Below are 6412 nucleotides of genomic sequence, written 5' to 3'. Positions count from 1 at the left end.
CAATGAAGGGAGTCATGAGATTCGAAAGAAGGGCAAGTTGGCACCTCAGTATATCGGACATTTTGAGGTTACGGATAGAGTTGGAGCAGTTGCCTACCGGTTGGAGCTACCACCCAACCTCTCTCACGTTCATCCCGTGTTTCACATCTCCATGCTCAGGAAATACATTCCCGATCCTTCTCATGTACTGCAGCCGGATGTGATAGAGCTAAAAGAAAATTTGACATTTGAGGAGCAGCCTGTAGCCATAGTGGACTACCAAGTGAGACAGCTGAGATCAAAACAGATCCCTATGGTTAAGGTTTTGTGGAGGAGTCAGTCGGTGGAAGAGTGCACCTGGAAGTCAGAACGGGACATGCGTAGCAAGTACCCTTATTTGTTCAATGTATAATCATGTGCTTTATTCTGCCTTGTGTAAAATTCGAGGACGAATTTTCTGTAAGGGGGGAAGAATGTAACACCCCTGATTTTTTATATATTATTATTGGGCTTCGTGTAGGTATCCTCAATTCGCGGAAATTCGACAGTTGTCCGGATCTGTGAATTTCCGGAAAAGTCTACGAATTGGATCGAGGTTTTGGCTACCCCACCATTGTCAGGCATCCCGAGCGCGTTCCCGAAGTCGGAATCGGCAAAGGTAAACCCGAACCTTGCTTTTTCGTAATTTTCTAGTGCTTAAATAGGATTAAAAATTCATAAAATATTCGTGGTAGCTTAGAAAATTACGATTCTTTTTGCAATAGCTTAGTAATATTGCTAAGGACCGCGGGGCAAAGTTTTATAATTTTTAGAGCTTGTTTGGGCAATTTTTGCAAAAATGATCAATTATAAGGACTAAATTGAAATTTTTCCATATTGTGATGAATGATTGATTTGATGGGCCCAGGATGGGCTGTGTGATGTGATTGAGTTGTGGATATATGGATTGTGGATATAGAAGTGTGTTTTGAGCCCTTTTGCAGGTTGGGTAGGTCCTAGGTATAGTGGAGACTCTGCCGGATTTTCGGCATGACTTAGGACGTATTTGGTCTTTTCTTTATTTGTATTGAGTCATTTGTGTTAAATAAATGTAATGTAATTGTCAGGTGAGCCGGGACAGCCTTCTTCCTCCGCCCAGCCGCCACAGTGATTGTCGTCAAGTCTGTGAGTAAAATATTAATTTTAATTATAATTTCGATATTATTATATGTTCAGCATGCCCATGCATCACTTATATGCATATATTTATGTAGTTAAACTCTAGGCACGATTTATGTTGCATTCATAACTGTTAATGTGCCATGAGTGTTGTTGTGGTAATTTGGAGCAGCAGCGTGCGTTGGCGTTCTTGTGATGAGGAGTGGACTAAGGATAGGACTCGTTAGTAACGGCTTGAGTTCTTAGCTGGGACACGTTCCTTCTAGTGGTAGTCAAGGCTTGAGTTCTTAGCGGGGACCCTCGATTTTGTTTATTAAGCGAAAGTCCGGCTTGAGTTCTTCGCTGGCACCAGGTTGGATTTAAGAGAGCTGTATAGGGGATCAGCTCCCAATATATTATGATTGATGCTACAGGGTGCGTGAGTGCTCCAAATTACCTTTTTGATGCTATGATGTGAATATGATGTTGATGTTGCATTTCACGCTACAGGGTGCATTAGTTACAGATAGTTATAGAGATTATGGTTAAAATTGATATTTTACTCTCTGAGTCGAACGCTCACTCCTGTTCAAAAATTTTTACAGGCCACAGGAGGATATTTTTTTGAGGTTAACCTGCTTTCTCCCTCGCAGGTCGATTACTACTGTTTGTATAAACTTGTTAAATCTTAGAATTTCCGCATGTGTTAGAAATGTTTATTTGATTTGGGTCTGTAAACTAAATTATTATTTTTGGACCTGTAAACTTAAATGTGCTATGCATGTTTGATGGATTGGATGAGGGAGCTGAGCTCCCATTTATTTTATGTTGATGAGTATGTGGAGGGTGAGCTGAGCTCCCCAATTGACTATATATTGTGTTTACAGGTCGGGTGAGTCGAAAACTCCCCGTTGGAAAGTCCATTTTATGGCCGGACTCTGTCCGTTTGTTTTCTTGAATTTGGGCCCAATGGGCCTTAGAATTGGGTAAATGAACAGTTAAGGCTTACTACGGGCCTCGGGGGCTTTAGGCTGGCCCAGGTCCTAGTGCCGGTCCGGCCCATAGGTTGGGTCGTGACATATTCCCTCATTATTCAATAGCCTAAATAGTCAAAATCACTATGTAGTTTGGTAGTTACTAATTAAATTCATCGTGGGACGACACTCTACTCACTACTCTATTACTTATTCGCGATCCATGCATTTGCGGGGTTGCAAAACCACCAAACACAAGTCCAAGTTGGTCACATGTAACACCTCCTACCCGGTCTACAGTGTAGCCAGTAAGGCGTGCTACATTCGATGTTGGAGTACCCTATCTTATCTTACTTTATCCCTTTAATAATTTTGAACTCGTTATATTTTAAAATAAATTATATTCTAAGGAGAAACTGATAGAGTTTCCCCTATTTTATTACCGTTTGGCATGTCTCGCTATTTACCTGTTTAAAAATTTTATATAAATTTTCAATAAAATAATACATAATTACATCATCATCATCTAACATTTAATTCTTGCAACTAACATTCATGCGTATCCATTCATACTCAATTCACATATCAAAATTCTCAAATTTGATTAATTTATATGATTTATAAACTAATTACATAAATTCTTTATTCACAAGATATACAAATTAATTACATATGAAAGAGCCAAATTATAAATTTTACATCACATGCATATTAAGTATATTTTCATATTTTACATTTCGACATAGTAACTAATTATAATGTGCAAAATACATAATATGACCTATATGGGCCCTATCTACATGCATTGCTGAGGAGGTGACAACCTTGAACACTTTACAAATCCGGACTCCAAAATCCCAGTCTAATGTCCACTGAACTTTATCTTCAATACCTACGCGAGAAAACAATCCATCACGCTAAGCATTTCTGCTTAGTGGTGCAATAATATAACAAGGGAAAACTATACAAATGAAAAGAGAAATGAAGCATAATTTGGATACTCAAGAATTAATTGAATTTCATATGAAATCTCTAATATTAACTATTTTTTTAATCCTAATTTGTTCTTCTTTAGTAGTGCTTAGTTCATAAATTTACAGTTATAATAGAAAATATACAAAATTTCTAAAAATATTAAATTTATGTTCATATTGTATGGAAGATGCATTTGTAATATTTATTTAAGTTATATTTATTTTGCTAATCTTCTTATCATTTTACTAAACATTTTCTAGGTGTTTTGAATCGTTTCATAATAAATAAAATTTTAGAGCTAATCTAGTTCATTTTGGGTTTTTCTTACTCATTTATTTAATTTATATTATCCTTAATAAATTTTACTGCCCAAGTAACCTATGACAGGCTGACTAAACTGGATAAGTGGATCCTTGGCACTAGACACTATGGTGTCTCGGGCTGTCATACCATGGGACACAAAACGTCAACTATGTATGCAATCAATATAGCTAACATAGGGCACTGCAGTGCCTTGAGCTGTCATACCATGGGACATGAATACACAAAACGTCAACCACGTATGCAATCAATATGGCTAAGAAGCCATGATAACAAATAGTTAGGCATACAAGCCATAAATGTGGGCATAAAGCCATAAATACAGGCATAAAGCCTTACGTAGTACTGCTCAAATAATCCCCTATTGACATGCCAATCTATCCAATCTGACACACATGTCTAGGCAATACATGGGCACTATAGTACCATTAAGTATTTATAGTTTAATTATTTCATTATAAGTTCTATTTATATTTTATAGTATTTTAGTTCTAGTTATGATGGAAGCAAAATTTTCCAAATCATATTTCTAAATAATTTATACATTCATTTTATCATCCATATTGATGACAATTCACATCAATTGATTTCATTTACCATTGTACTCAAACATTCTTCTTTCCTCTCATGATGAGAACAAGTGTTTATAATTCACATTGTTCCCTCTCATGTGCCATTTATTATGCAAGGTATTATTATTCTATTTACAATGGAGACATAATTCCTAATGACTACTTTACCTCATTTATATAATTAACAATCCATTTATGTAAATTACATTTCATATTTCAAGTTATTTTACTAAGATATTATGTGTTCTATTTGTGATGGGAATATAAGTCCCATCTACCTATCCACATGATTTAGGTGTAAGTCATTTAGGCTTTGGTTCATTTGGTTTGATGTCATTGTGATTACTATTCACATCACTATTCATGTAAATGTTGACTATTTCATAAATAATAGGAATATAAATTCTAAATGTATGGTGGTACCACATTTTGGGTTATGAACTTGTTTGCATTAGCTGCCAATTACAATTTAAGTCTTTCTAGAAGTATTTCCAAAATTTCAGTTTTTTTCATCTAAGTTTACTATTCCATTAGTCCAATCTACAGTGGGATTTTGGCTAACTTTTCTTTATCAAAGTTGTTTTTTAATGGCTCTACTTTAATTTTCTTTTTGAATCATTCCATTTGGAGTTTTATAGCTCAAGTTATGGTCAAATTACCACAACTGGTTCATTGCAGATTCTAGAATCCAATTTTGTCTAATTATTTGGGCATGTTACAGTCATTTTTAGACCTACTATCCTTCATATGAGTTGTTACTCTATGTCTTAAGGTCACTCAGGTTCAAAAATCATAATTTTTCTAGTTATAGAGAGTGAATTATAGCCAATTAACTGACCTAGACTCTAGAACCCTATACCTTCAGGTTTTTAGGTTCAGGTCAGCATATTTGGTTCCTATTTTAGGATTCTTGCACTCAAATTTTGAGGAAGGTTCCTGAATCAAGGTTGTATTCCTGTTTCTTAGGTTTCCAGAGCAATTTGGCTCATCTCAATTGGAGTTTCTTAGTGGGAGATATGATCTAAATACTATTCCGAAGTCAAGTGTCTATCTGGTTAAATTTCAGGATTTGGAATACTAATTTGTCCTAGCAATTTCTCCTAGTTCCATTAGGTTTTGGGTTTTGGTCAAAAGATAAAAATTATAGTTCTAGGTCTTATGAAGATTTTGGCTTTGGTATCACTACATTTCCAATTTTGTAGAGTAATTTATGGCATTTTTGCCACAACTGGTCGGATGGCCTAAAGGAATAAACAAGATTAGAAGATTTATTATGCACTAACCTTGTTTGATGAAATTCTCAACTTGCCAACTTCACTTTTTCTTAATTTCTTGGCAGTCAAACACCTTAGCGAGGTTTTATGACAAGTTCTAGTGAAGAAATTTATGAATTTTGGGGTGAGAAATCAAGGATTAGCAAGGTTAAATGAAGAAGAAACAATGGAGGGAGGAGAGAGAATGGGTTCGGACAAGGAAGAAGGAGAAGAAAAGCATTTTTTTTTCCAATTTTGACTTCTTTTATTTGTTTTAAGTGTGCTTGTTGAATTTTGATTGGCTAAGAGATTTTTATTGCATCACCCATACATAAGGCTTATGTAATAATTAGGATTAAATTTCATTTTCCTTTTTCTCTCTTTCCTACTTATTTGTAATTAAATTTTCATCAATATTTATTCATATTTTATGTCATATAACTCACTTACTTAAATGGACAAGTTGGTCAAAAATGTCATATATCTCATATTTAGGTTATTTTTATATTATTATTACACCACTAAGCATTATGCTTAGTGCGTTACTTTTTGCCATGCGTAGGCATAGGAGATAAGGAGAAAACCCAGTAGACAGCAGACTGGAAGTGTTGGGATTGGATATGCACTTGTGTGTCATTGTGTCACCTCCTCATCCACCAGTACATTCGGTAGGGTCCACTAGCTATTGTATCTTATTTTTGGACATTGTAATTAAACATTAGGCATGTAATGTAAACTATAAATTTATATATTAATTTTGTATAAGATGTAAATTATTAAGTTTGAACATTTCATGTATAAATGTTATGTTGGAAATGAATGTGAATCAACATACAGCATAATGTAAAGTTATGGTTTGAAAATGAGTGTGATTTGATATTATAAAATGATTGGAGATATGTGAATTTAAATTTTGATGAGATTTTTAATAGGTGGTCATTCGCTAAACTGTTAATAATTTATGGGAAACTACGTCAGTTTCTCCACTTGAATTATTGAATTTAAAATAACAAAATGGAATATAATTACCAAGCAATAAAGTAAGATAAGATAAGGTGCTCCGACACAGAGTGTGGTATGTCTTGCTCGGCTACACTATAGTCCAAGTAAGGGGTGTTATAAAATGGTTTAATTAATTAATTAAATTAATGTTTTAGTTTGCAATAAGATTGCAAAATCTCTAGCATAACTTGAAACTAAA

The 6412-nt window shown here is 34.6% G+C and overlaps 1 long non-coding RNA gene across 1 annotated transcript; it reads left to right on the top strand.

The window, feature by feature from the left end:
• The first annotated feature begins 547 nt into the window (after positions 1–547).
• Positions 548–1987, top strand: LOC131170534 (uncharacterized). Its single transcript, XR_009141321.1, has 3 exons — positions 548–637; positions 1086–1143; positions 1722–1987. It is a non-coding gene; the product is annotated as an uncharacterized LOC131170534 (long non-coding RNA).
• The last annotated feature ends 4425 nt before the right edge of the window (positions 1988–6412 follow it).

Source organism: Hevea brasiliensis, chromosome 2 (assembly GCF_030052815.1).
Source record: "Hevea brasiliensis isolate MT/VB/25A 57/8 chromosome 2, ASM3005281v1, whole genome shotgun sequence".
Lineage (NCBI taxonomy): Eukaryota > Viridiplantae > Streptophyta > Magnoliopsida > Malpighiales > Euphorbiaceae > Hevea > Hevea brasiliensis.
The sequence above is the reverse complement of the archived record's forward strand: the minus strand, read 5'-3'. Positions and strand labels throughout refer to the sequence as shown.